Source organism: Magallana gigas, chromosome 9 (assembly GCF_963853765.1).
Source record: "Magallana gigas chromosome 9, xbMagGiga1.1, whole genome shotgun sequence".
Taxonomy (NCBI): Eukaryota; Metazoa; Mollusca; class Bivalvia; order Ostreida; family Ostreidae; genus Magallana; species Magallana gigas.
Genome location: NC_088861.1, coordinates 20847486 through 20862137, shown reverse-complemented (window position 1 = coordinate 20862137; position 14652 = coordinate 20847486). Strand labels below are relative to the sequence as shown.

Sequence of the window (14652 nt, the reverse complement as noted above, 5' to 3'; positions counted from 1 at the left end):
GTAACACTTATAACCTGCACGAACTCTGTCAAACTAATGCAAAAGAGACCGATTAAACCCTCAAATGATAATTCAATTCTATAACACGAGGGGTATAACAGTGCACCTCTCCCCGAAACTTCGGGGAGAGGTTTTTCGATAACTTGAAAAAAATGATCATGCTGAAAGTTTACAAAGGTCAGCAAAACAGTACAAAATTAGAGATTCTAACAGCAACTTATACGTATTGTATCATCTTTTTTTTTTTATTCTGGACCATAATTTTATATATACCGGTAATATAGCTAATTATGATACACTCTTTTTTAAAAATTAATTTAATTCTAAATAAATATTAAGGTTCCTTAATTTCATTGTAAACAAGCTGACCAGTGGCATTTTTACATGAAGCCATGTAGATCAGCAATCAGAAGCGATACTTTAGAGCATTTAGTCAGAGTGAAAATTATGTCGGGTAATTATTGGGTTCAACATGCAAATAACAAAATATTGCTATCATGTAATTGTTTACAGATATAATAAATATCATGTATACTAACACAGTCTTACCGTCTTACACTTACTACTTTTAAGCTACATTGATGTGGTGTCGCTGATTAAAAAATCCATGTAAAAGGTCTACTGATGGGAAAAAGCTGATATATTGCGATCGCACATTTTTTTCGAAGTCATTTTCAACAAAAGGGATTTAAATGATCTTAAAACAGTCTTTTAAATAATATATTATATGCAAATTAAGTATTGATATATTATCTTTTGTGTTACAAAATGATAATTATGTTAATAGTTGGCTTCGTTGGTTATGTAGATAAAACTTCATAATTATTAACAACAGGTGGTCGTAGAAAAACACATTTCGATCCGTGCACCACTTAGTGATTACAGCACACACCATTGCGTTTACATTACTTATCATATCTCCTGCGTACTTCGACATCCACACGCATCGTATCACTCCATTACATCTCGGCGCACCTGTTTACATCCATGCCTGACCTTTTCCTAGGAGTTAGAAATGGTCGACCCGTCACGGATGGATACAAGAAGTGGCAGATCGGAACCATAAAAAATTAATGTTTTCATTGAAAATAAGTGAAAAATTATTAATAATACACAGCAAGGAGTTTGAAACTTCATTGAACTCTCTTAAACAAAACATATAATCCAAAAAGTAATCAATTACCATTAAAATTAAAAGATGTTATTAAGTTTAATAACATATCTAATAAATATTGATGTGTTCAAAGTTTATTAGAATAAGTCCCGCCTCCAAATTGCAGCGCTGATTTTTTTATGCCTTGTTACCTGGGGAACTATTGCCTGTATTTTGTAATTTTTACGTATCAAATCAAACAGAGACTTCGGTAAATCAGATAGTTGACTGTTTACCTGCGCAAAATAAGCCAAATGTGATGTATTAACAAAGCACTAAAATACAATTCATTCTAATAGTAATTCGGTATGATCTTTTGCGTAATGATCGATTAATGCAAAGTGTTTTGTTGAGATGTTCAGCATTTTCTCGACTCGAGTTTATTCAGTTTAAACAGAGTTTAACATCGCTGACGGAAATATGTTCTAGGTATATATGATTCATTTCGAAAAATAAATTGTGTTCTTTGTTTTAGTGCATGTTTCTTCTGTTTAATTGTTTACAATTTCTATTTATTAACCATTTTTGGCCACACTCGTCTTCGAAGCTGAAATGTAAACATTAATATGTACTTGTGGAAATAATTGTTAGGTATCTCCAGTTGTTAAGACTTTTGCCATACCTTTTAATTTAACGCCATATTATCATACTTACATTCAGTGTATATTTCCTTTTATGTTTTCAGTGGAAATCTACTATGTTCAATTTTCTATGCATACACTTTGCACAATGGGCACAAATATAAACGTCTTCACGTGTTTTGAGTATATTTATTTTTGTCAGATTAAATAAAACTTTCAATCTTACATTAACAAACGAAAATATAGGGAATTGGAAGTTAACAGTGTACCCCTACCATATGTTTAGTTTCATATCTTCCATAGGATTTTCTTATTCTTGGTAAAAATAGTATTCCATAAAGGTGCCATGTCTAAGATTACGTGTATGCAAATATAAGTGTAAGATTCGAATATCAATACAATATTTATGTTTTGATATTCTATCGAGGGGCCAAATGGCAGAATATCTTTTGAACTCACATTGTTGCTCAGGTGAGCGATGTGGCCCCATGGGCTTCTTGTTACTGTGAGACATCACCATCATGGCATTAGCCACAAGGTCAACAGAACACGCCTTCCAGTACTCTAAAGCTATACGCAGTAAGGATATCCTAAATCAACTGGTATATAATTAATCAAAATAAAAAAATTGCCACAAACCGGTATTATTTTCCGCTGTAATATTTTCTTAGGAATAGCGATAATTCCTTTATCCCCGCAACAGAAATGTGTCAGAACTATGGAAACTGTTTAAACGGTGTCGTTTTTAGTTACTTGTGTCTGAAAAAATATCAACATTGATGTAAATTTTATATTATTCATAGTATAAAGAGGGGGCCACAGAGAGTAGTTAATGTTACAAACAGTACCATCACATAATCACGCCAACATCAATTCCTCATGTATGTAGTCAAATAGTTGAATTAAAAAAAAAGAAGAGTAGCCTAGTCCATGGCGTCAACGGGTATCGAGTATCCTTAGACTATGAGTAAAAGATCAAATAAATTAATATTTAAAAACTACGCCGACTTTTTGAAGTGTTTAGTACGGGACGCTAACAATGTAATAGGAAACCTAAATATTAATTACCAATCAGAAATCAAAGAAACGCCGAATGCATAGGGGCTCACCAAGGGTTACACACAACATGAGTTAAGATACGGGAAATAACAGAAAATGAGTAAAATAATGATTCATTACATAAAAACAGTTATTAAAAAACTTTCATTTACAGCGAATACAAATATACCGGTCTGTGTAACATATCTTTAACATTTCAATGACATTGGATATTTATTATCGACGTAAATTGAAAATTTTCTATCTGCCCCGGCTTTTATTTTGTCCCGACCCGGGTTTGCTTTCAATTTCCATAGACTCGTATGAAATACCGAACGCGAAGCTATAAACTGATTAAAACACGCCTTCGTTTCTTTATTATTTTCGTAATAACTCTAATTTGAAACGGAATTAGCTCATAATTTTTGCAATTTATATTTTCCTTTCCATAAGGATTACTTATGCGAAATTATCAATTGACTATATAGCTCTTGAGAAGATTTTTAAAAATCCACCCCCTTTTTCTACAGTTTCGAAGTTTTCTCCACTTTGAATAAAGATCGGTCTTTCAGTTTTGCAATTTATATTTGCCTACCCATAAGGACGCTTTGTGCCAAATTTGGTTGAAATTTTCCAAGCGGTTTTAAAGAATAAGTTCAAAATGTAAAACGTATACAGACAGACAGCCAGACGACGGACAAAATGTGACCAGAGCTCACTTGAGGTCTCAGCTCAGGTGAGCTAAAATCTATCTTAATTTATTCCTTTGAACAAAACCTTTCAAAAGATTTAAGATTTTTTAAGGGACAGGTCGGTCCTGAAGGATATCTAACCATGCAGAATATACCAGTGAGAGAATGAATTGCAAGAGCAAAATGATAGGCTCAAAATGAAAATGCGAAAAAAAAATGGATTTTTAAAAGTGATTTTTTTCCGATAAAAACCATTTAATCTTCATGTCAATGTAATTGTCCCATACAACCTTAAAAAGCCAAGGAAACACATTTGTTCCGGAAACAAGAAGTCGTGTCCATAAAGGCGATCCTAAAGAACACAAATACCAAGAATAACTTTATCCCTCAAAGGCAGGATTACTAATAATGAACAGTGGTATGGACAACGCTTTCTTCATAAATATGATGATTATGTTATTGTGTGATTCAATGTTTGTAGTCAACTTATTCTTTATACACTTAATACGAAAAATTGTAATGGAAAAGTTTAATTCTGTCTCTGCTAACGCAAGAGGTATTAGTACTGAGGTAAAATGATTGGCATGACGATTGAAAAAGATTAATTGTATATAACAAAAAAAAAAAAGAATTGACCTAACGGGCCGGTATTAGTAATGTAGTAGTATATTAAGTACACACATCTTTGCAGTGCTTTTTTACATCTTTAGAGAGTTACTTGTCTTAATTTATTTAAAACTTTCTGTATAGCTCCATAACGATGCACTACAGATAAATTATGAGTAGTTTTACTTTTGATAAACAGGTATATATGATCGGATTTAGTGTTCCAATAAATATAGGGTAGGAAATTTTTTGCGCATATCCTACTGTACCATTCATTCAACACATCTATTAGCACTCAACGAGTTAGACTTGCGTTCCTTTTTTTATCCACTGGTTTTAAAGCTATTAAGTTTTCAAAATATATCGAATTCATGGTCTGATTATATAAAAATTGAAGCTGCGCTGGTGCATCTATTTACCCAAATGGACCAAAATATACATAGCTTCTATCATGCATTTTGACCCGTGCAACAGTTTAAATCATTTTTCAAAGCATTGTAATTCAACCGATCATTTTTGGAATTTATTTTTCTGGATCCCCGCCTGATACGTCCGCCTCTTTGTATATCAGAATTACATGTACGTTGACCATATGTACACATTAACTTAATCGGCTATGTTATGTGACGTTAACATTTTTTTCAATGTATATTTGCAGGATAGGTAACAAATAACAGCCTATTTGTTGGTTTTTGGACTGATTATTTGAGATAATTTGCCGCAATCTTCTATGCATTCCCCACACCACATACAGTTTCTTTATTTGGTGTTCTGTATGTATGGCGACAAATTAGTAAATTTGCACCACTCGCCCCTTGTAGCTTCACCCTAATTACATTTTATCTTTATGGGTGCGTTCAATTACTTTCAAGATTATTGAGAACAACCCATCCGCACACAATTTAAGAAAATTTCATGTTTTTTTTTATCGTTTTCGCTAGCTGATGTATAAGACATCACAAATACCCCAAACCCCCCACGGAAAAGGAAATTCTAGGTGATGAGAGAGAGAGAGAGAGAGAGAGAGAGAGAGAGAGAGAGAGAGAGAGAGAGAGAGAGAGAGAGAGAGAGAGAGAGAGAGAGAGAGAGAGAGAGAGAGAGAGAGAGAGAGAGAGAGAGAGAGAGAGAGAGAGAGAGAGAGAGAGAGAGAGAGAGAGAGAGAGAGAGGGAGAGAGAGAGAGAGAGAGAGAGAGAGAGAGAGAGATAATGAGTTGATGTAAATAACACGTGCGCTAACACCGTTGAAATTAAAGCTTGCTAGTTGGTCTGCCCTACCCTAGCCACCTCCTCTATTTTCATGTTAAATATGTAGAATATAACCCATTCACAAACTTGTCGTGGAGTCTCATATATGCATTTAATTAAGATTTTATTCTGGAGTAGAAAAATTATATATTTATAATGACGACCACCTCCCTGCCTGCAATCTTTCAAAAAAAAACTATGAAACCTATAATTTTGGCGAAAAACTTAAAGATCTGGTCTACAAATTCATGAATTCAGTTTTCCTTTCAGGTGTGTGGGAGTAAACATAATTATAAGTCAGATTTTAAAACAGATGTGTGAAAATACAGAGGAGAAAATTTTAAACATTATATGCATTAACACTATATTGCCATATTGCCCCCCCCCACACCTCATGTTCTGAACCCCTGATCCAGGGGCCACGAATTTCACAATTTACATGTAGGTATAGGAGTTAGTGGACATCATAATAATGCATTTAGTTTTTGTTAAATATTGGTCATATTTGCCCCACCATAGAACCTGAACCCCTGACCCAGGGGTCATGAATTTCACAATTTTGGTAGAGGGCTTCATGGACATTATAAACATGCATTTAGTTTTTAACAAATATATTTGGGAGTAAAGAAGAAGATTTTCTAAGATTTAATACATTTTAACTATATGGCCATATTGGCCCCACCCTACAGCCTGAACCCCTGACCCAGGGGTCATGAATTTCACAATTTTGGTAGAAGGCCTCATGGACATCATTATCATGCGTTTAGTTTTTCACAAATATATATGGGAGTAGAGAAGAAGGTTTTCTAAGATTTATTACATTTTAACTATATGGCCATATTGGCCCAACCCTACAGCCTGAACCCCTAACCCAGGGGTCATGAATTTCACAATTTTGGTAGAGGGCCTCATGGACATCATAATCATGCAATTTAGTTTTTAACAAATATATATTGGAGCAGAGAAGAAGAATTTCTAAGATTTAATACATTTTTGCTATATGGCCATATTGGCCCCACCCTAGAGCCAGAACTCCTGACCCAGGGGCCATGAATTTCACAATTTTGGTAGAGGGCTTCCTGGACATTATAACTATGCAACAGTTTTTTCCTCACATGTGTGGGATTAGAGATGATTTTTGAAAATTTGGCTTTTTTTGCATATTTGGCCCCACATGTGGTGCCCCGGGGGTTGTAGAGCCACGATTTTCACAATTAAGATTCCTCTTACCATAGAGATGCCTCACACCTAAAATGATAACAATCAGCCTTACAGTTTTTAAGAAGAAGTTAAAAATGTAAATTGTTAACGCACGATAGCCTGGTTCCCGAGCCCTTCCGATTGTGCAAGCACAGAAGGCCTGGCATGCACCTTGCAATGGCGGCGCCCTGTATTCAATCCAAGATGGCGTCCGATATGGTAAGTTTGCATGTGCATAACGTATTCAAACCGATTTGTCATACTTCTAGCTGCGTCATGCCGGTTTTTTTAATCATATAGTTAGAATTTAGTTTGATGAGACCATACATATTATTATTGACCCACGAACCGCCCAATTTTGTTTACAATACGTGTCTCAATTCGTTGACAATTGTAAACAAGAATAGCTTTTGCGATATCGGTCAGACTTTGCTAGCTTCTGTCGCTTCATAATTTTTTTTTCAACGTTGAGGGTCAGAATTACGTCCGTTAGGCTCGGGGATTCTTGTTTCGTCCAGATATCAATCTTTTAATGCTAAACAAGGGTTCATTTAAAGAGTTATATGTTTGCCCCCCCCCACCCCACCCGCTCGTTTTATATTATTAATTTGTATATCAGTGCAAACCAAAGTACTCTGCTTTGGTGTAAAGGTAACACACCTGATCCAAGCTTTAAAATGGATTATGGAGATCCAGGTTCAATTCCTGGGAGCATTGTACTTGTCATGTATTGATTTAATGACTTTGCTGGTTTTATCAAAGATGTAATAAATAGAATAAAGAAAGATTAATTATCTAAGGTTATTTAACTAACAAGGGGTATAAACTTTATGTATATATATGCTAAAAACACTAGTCAGAAAAATGACCTTGCACAATGATTTTTCCAATTTTTTTTAAAAGGTCATTCAGAAGTACAATTTTATGTCTGGTCAGAATATCTCAAACCTAAGACCTCTACAACAAAAGTCTTTGGATGGTCTGATGCGGCAAGATGTAGTAGCCATTTTACCAACAGGATATGGAAAAAGCTTGATCTATGAGCTACTACCATTCTGGCATTTCGAAGAGACGGGAAAACCTGCAATTGTTCTTGTTCTAGAACCATTGAATGTAATAACTGAACAGCAAATGCAGAAGTTGAAAGAAGTTTCTTTCTTTATAGGCAACAGTCCACATTCTGAATTTGATAAGGACAAAACCATGTTTCTATTTGCACACCCAGAAGCTGTTATTGGTAAACCAGAAGTCTACAAATTCTTGCAAAGTCAATCCACTTACATGTATGTAGCTGTTGACGAGGCTCATTGTATTTTGGACTGGGGACATGAGTTTCGACCCATCTTCCGTGACATTAAACAATTACGTGCTGTGAGGCCAGATGCTAGGTTTTTAGCCTTGTCAGCAACTGTGTCAATTAATGGAATAAGTGACATCACAAAATTCCTTGGTATGGAAAACCCGCAAATCATTAAAACATCACCATTAAGAAGCAATATATCTTTGATTGTTCTTCCCAGACCAGGTAGAAAAGTTTCTACACATGCCTCATATGACTATGTATTTGAAAATATATTTGGTGACCTCAAAAAAAGGAGAGAGAATTATCCTGTCACTCTGATATACTGTGTCGGTATCAACTGGGTTGGATATGGATATGAGGTAGAGTATATGTAAACCATATTTAAACCTTCTTACCCACTGATGCTATTTTCTTCACATTATGACTTCTAGAAAAGTCCTGTCAAGAAATACCCATTACAATTATAGTTAATTAAATTTAGTATGGAACTATTAATATCACTAGACTGTAATATTTATCATTTTAAATCGAATGCTAATTAAATCAATACTACACAGGTCGCACAACGGATACTTGGTGACGACATGTTTGTAGGCAACAGAGATGTTGAGAATGCCAGAGTAGTAATGTTTCATTCATCAGTTGCCAGATATGACAAGGTGATGTCAAATGTATTTAGCTAGCATCTTCAAATAAAAACTACTGTTTTATGCCAATTGACAATAATAATTAATTTTGATTTACATTGTAGACAAAGGAAATTATATATAAAAATATTTCAAAGCGACCGGATGAATCACCTCTCCGCGTTGTGATTTCTACCATTGCTCTGGGTATGGGGGCAGACCTTAGACATGTTACAACAGTTGTCCATGCAGGACCACCACAAAACATTGAAGGTCATTAAATGTGCCTTAATATTATAACCAGTACTATTGCATTATATAAAAGCTTCTCGGAGGCAGAGTCACAACCACATTATAATTCTTTCAGAAATGCAATTTACTGCATCCATGTATGTTATTAATTCTTAAGATGTATAAAAATTTAAAAAATATTAAAATGTCTTTTCTTCAAGCAGCATTTTATGTAAAAAAAAAAAACAACAAAAAAGAACAAAAACCTTTAGTGTAAAATTATAAATAAATTGATAACTGTGTTATTCTAATGTATTTTGACAGCATATATTCAGCAAATTGGAAGGGCTGGCAGAAGTGGCATTGAGGCAGAGGGTGTACTTTACTTTAACAATTCTGACGTAGGTAACCCTACTGTAAAGAAAACTATGAAAGAATACTGCAGAAATTTGACAGAGTGCCGTAGGAAAGTTCTGAACAGATACTTTGGCTGCGAGGATGAAACTGTTTCACACAACTGTTGTGACATTTGCCAGCCAGAATTGCAGCTGGTTTGGAAATTCATTGAAGTTCCAACTAGTATTCAGAAGGCTGCTTTTCGGGAAAAATTACTAAACCATTTATCAGAATCAAATTGTGTGATTGATACTCATGTCATAGAGAAAATTGTGAATGAAGCCCATTTGTTTAGACAACCTAATTCTCTTGTATCGGACTTTGGTCTGAATGTGGAGCTTTCGGAACAAATAGCCAACATTTTGGCTTCAAGTCTCTCCATATAGCAACAACTGTTCATGTATGAGGTACATATTTGAATGTAGTATGCTTTGACTAAATTAATTTCCATTGCAGCTGTACTGTTTTTGGTTTATTAGTTAGTTTGGTCACACGTTTTTCTGATATAGTGCATTCACATAAATGATGATTACACAATTGTTAAACTGTTAGGAAACCATATATTTGAGATCACAAATAAATTTTGGTAATTTTCAAAAATTTCACAGGCAGTGCTCTTATGGACTTTAAAATAATGTAAAAAATACATTTTAACAATGATTATGTAATGAAGTTTTGTACTAATTTTAATGTGATTATTTTAAATAAGTAGTATAGTTCATGCATCTTTCTCTTGTGCAAGTCTTACAAGCCTAGGATGAAAGTCCACTTACCAAGTTTAAGTCATTGGCCAATATCATGTAATTGTAAATATTGATGTTCCCTTATCCATGACACCATATTCTGGATGTTCATTTTTTTAAGTGGACTTTGAACTGGGCTCTTGTAGGATGACATCTGGCGACCAGGCACACAAGAAAAAGGCTGCATGGGAAGAAGCGAATGAATGATCAACTGTTCATCCTCTATTGAAGAAGGTATTTTATGTCTGCTTGCTCTGATCAATGTGTCAGAAGTTACATCAAATTGGTTTGTTATGACCTTCATTCCTGACAAAGCTGATGTACGTTTCGCCATTGTTTTTTCAGTTTTGTTTGAATGTACTGCTTTTAAATTGTCTTTTACCAGTCTAACTATGTGCTCCATTTGTAAATCAGCACCAATGCAAGTGTCTTCTTTTCCAGAATTATTCACAAACAGACCGTAGAATGTCTCATGTGCCAATTTCACATCCATAGTAGAGAGTTGTTGACAAAGAAATTTCAAAATTTCCAGAGCATACTTAGACTTCCAATTATGTCCTTTCAGAAGACACATAACATACTTCAAAAGGGGCAGCATTCTGTCTCTGTTTGGTATTTTAACATTTAAAAGGAGACATTCATAAGCAAGGCCTAGTTCTAGTACCTGATGGGAGTATGACTCTACTGCATCAACTTGTGGTTTAGCTACAGGGATCAGTATACGCATAGGGGTACCGTCTGGGCCGATGATATCAATTTCCAGACATGTTTGTATATCAGCAGTAGACGTAGAATTCTGAATAACTGCTAAAGAATCCCTTAGAACATATTGTTAGAACAAAATCCTTAGTACGTTACACAAAATTTGCTGCTTCTCTGCGTCACTTAATTCATTACTGAGCACATCTTTCAACATGACTGGTTCATCATTGACATCTTTCATGCCAAAGTATTGCATAGCTGCCACAACAACATGTGAAGATATCACAGAACTTCCAAGTTCTTTACATTGGTCATAGTGATTCTTTACATCTTTCCCATTGGCATGAGTTCGGCCTAACTTTATTTTTTCTGCATACAGGGTTCCTGCTTCAGTACTGTTATCGTTGTATAGAGTCTTATAGAACATTGTTAGGAAAGCCATCTGTAAGTGAAAAAATTCAAAAGTAATTGGTGACAAATGAAGAAATCGTTCTCTTTCAGTTGTTGCTTGTTGACGAACTCGTTTGGCACCGGAAAATCGCTCCCTAGTTAATTGGTCCCCACCGATATGAACTTTTACACCATCTAAGTTGAAGTTAGCTTTCCTGTAAATATCCACAATGTGGTCTTCATAGCTGTCCATGATGTCTACAACTTCTGCATATCTCTGTTCATTCTTGCAGAGAACTGGGAACGTTACCACGGTATTCTTGGAGCTAAAATCACAGTCCTTTGCCCGTAAGTCATTTTTTAGTTCAGCTGTGAAAGGTTTAAACTTTTTCAAAAAAGTCAAATGTCTTGTCAGAATTTGAAACACAATGTAAATGTAATCATTTGTTATAACTTTGAAATCATTGTCATTAGGGAGAAATGAATGGGGTGACAAGTCAAGAAGAGGCATTTGAGGAATGTTACATGGTAAGTGATCAAAAAAGTTATTTTGAATTATGGCCGCAGAGGCAAACCAGTGCTCCATGTGAGTTGAATTTCCTTTCCTTTGATGACTTGCTGCCACCATGAAATTGACATTGTCTCCGACAATACGGAACCGCTTTCCCTCTGTGACTGCTTGGATGAGTTGTTCGTTGAAATGGCCACCAATCTGTTTCTGCACTTTGTTCAATGTGGCATGGGAAACTGTCACTCCCAATGTCTGCAAGTCTGTCATATACCTATTCAAGAAACAGAATTTAAATTATATGCTGTTACATTCATAAATTTTTTTAATCGATCTTTTTCTAATATTTATCAATATTTTTTATCTAAATTATTTTACTAAAATATCTTCACTCTCTTATTGTTGTAATTATATATTCTGTCACAATATGATAATATATTACATGTATTTTACGACAATAATTGGAAAAACAAGAAAGAAAAAACTTTCATCATTCAGTGGTAGAATAAATGGAATCCAGAAATTTTAGAGCATCTTTTTACAGTAACTCTTCACCTTTCTGGAGTTCTGTTATTTACTCACAATACTTTCCACATTTTACTTTCCACATGTTTACTGTTGAAGAAAAATGCAATCCAAATAACCATATTTTAGCAATTGAAAAAATTAATACAACAAATTGCTTAAAATATGATTTCACGAGTTGCATAATACAAAGCAGGAACGAACTGGAAAAAGGATGAAACCGGAACAATGAAACAGCAAAGGAAAGACTAAAAATGGAAAAAAGAGTAGTTAATCTAAAATCCAACAAAAACAACATTCATGCACTCTAGTGATATTCATCAATATGTCTTCAAGGTATAACAAGTGACAGTCAAAAAATCATGTCTCAGTAGCTCAGTGGTTAGAACACTGGGCATGTACGCAAGTGGCTTTTGGTTCGAGTCCTAGTTTAGACTCGACTTTGATAAAACCAGCATAGTCATTAAATCAATGCATGACATTCAAGTACAATGCTCCCAGGAATTGATCCTGGATCTCCATAATCCATTTTAAAGCTTGGATCAGGTTTGTCACATTTACACCAAAGCAGAGTACTTTAGTTTGCATTAATATATAAATATAGACTTATCATCACTATTCAAAAATATATAACTAGGGAGGTTATATATTTTTCTTGTAATGAAATTAAATTAATTAAAATATATTTCTGTAATGTAAAAAAGATAATACAACTGGAAAATGTCAACTTGTTAACATGTAGTACCTTAAAAAAGGCCCAAACATAAAAACAATTTTTAAATTTGTTTCATTTACCTTTTGATGAACATTTTCTTGTGCAATTGCCAAAGCAATCACTCTCTGGACTTGAGAAAGTGTGTGACATCTTCTTTTCATCAAGATTCCATATATTAGACCAATTTCCTTTGCTGCCGACTTATAATGGCATTCATCTTGAAGTTTGTTTTCCCCAGTGGAAATTGTAATAAGAACTTGCAAAAGTCTGGGCTGGTAAATATAAATTTCCTCAATTATATTTTCCCATTCAAAACACTTCAGATGATCGTAGGTAACTTGACCTAAACAACTATTCCTCTTACAAGCTATGTACTTAGCACTTTCTTCTACTTCAAGCATAAAAAGTGCCCAAAGGCTTTCTCTAAGACATTTAATGTTCATTATCTGTTTTGCTATTTCTAACGATGATGATCCTGAGAAAAAAATTTTCATAATGTCAAAAATCAAATTTGTATCTAAACTATCATCTTCCAGATTGAAAAACTGCTCAGGTGTTTGGTTAGAGGTGTTGTTCCTGGCACTTCTGAGATAGTGTGCTGATTTATTATCTCTGGCACTGTATGGAGCTTCCGAGGAGTCGGCGTCAAGCTCCTGTTGACTTGGAAATGACTGCCTGTGATAATTAATACAGTAAAAAGGGTAAATATTTTTTGGTACAGATTTTTCTGAATCAAAGCTAAAATCTTTACAATATTTAACAAAAATACGTTTGAAAAATGAACCTTGGATGTGAAGGGATACTAAAATCTGTTTGACAGGATTTATCAATATACTTCATTGACCCTTCATCTGCTGAGGCAGGTGTATCATTTGCTGACTTTTTGAGTCTGGCATAAAAACATCTGCATGATACACCTATAAATGAATAAGGCATATATTGAATAACTTTATAATATTCAAAGTACAGGTAGATGGCAAATGCTCACATTCAAACTATCTTTCAACAAACCTGTTCTAGATGTCCCAAAGGCCTCATTCATACTTGAAGCTAAATTACGCCAGTACTCATTTGATATTGGATTTGGTGGTGGGTGTTGTTTCATGAATACTTTCAAGAAACTGATTTCAGAGATTTCCCATTTTGAACCAACTGACTAAAAATATTGAAAAAATAAAAGATCGATACTTAAAAACAATCACATCATATGGATGTGTTAAGTCGGTAAGATTTTTTTTTTTAATTGGAGGAAAGATGCATTAAAACAACGAATTATAATTCAGACAGTTATAACAAAATTCCACCTTCATCTTGGGTATTAGAGGGTACACAACATCTTTAGATAAATACCTGACACTGAACTTTGGTAGGTTGGACAGGTGTCTGTCCTGAGGGAGTTCCTCGGCATCTCTTAGATGTTGATTTCTGGGGCGTTGCTTGCTTCTTGGCATATGCATGCATTATAAATGATGGACCTCTTTCTTCATGTTGTACTTGTTTAGCATATTCATGTTGAAATGGCTGCATCCAGCAAAATAATGAAACTGACAATACACACATTCACATCTTGATATTCTGTACAGAAGCTATCCTTAAATCAAAATCAAATTAACTGTGTATACTATGTGATTAAGTGGGAGGTGTAATGGGAAATTGACATATCGTTTTGCTGTTTATTACATCCAGAGACACATATAACAGTTAGTATATACATCCCTGTTACATCTTTGATAAAACCAGCAAAGTCATTAAATCAATACATGACAAGTACAATGCTCCCAGGAATTGAACCTGGATCTCCATAATCCATTTTAAAGCTTGGATCAGGTGTGTTACCTTTACACCAAAGCAGAGTACTTTGGTTTGCACTGATATACAAATTAATAATATAAAACGAGCGGGTGGGGTGGGGGGGGGGGCAAAACATATAACTCTTTAAATGAACCCTTGTTTAGCATTAAAAGATTGATATCTGGACGAAACAAGAATCCCCGAGCC

At 34.6% G+C, this 14652-nt stretch overlaps 1 long non-coding RNA gene across 1 annotated transcript; it reads left to right on the top strand.

Moving 5' to 3' along the window:
• Nucleotides 1-8573: 8573 nt before the first annotated feature.
• On the top strand, nucleotides 8574-10634 carry LOC136271611 (uncharacterized). The gene is made up of 3 exons (XR_010709557.1): nucleotides 8574-8717; nucleotides 9000-9478; nucleotides 9961-10634. It is a non-coding gene; the product is annotated as an uncharacterized lncRNA (long non-coding RNA).
• Nucleotides 10635-14652: the final 4018 nt, after the last annotated feature.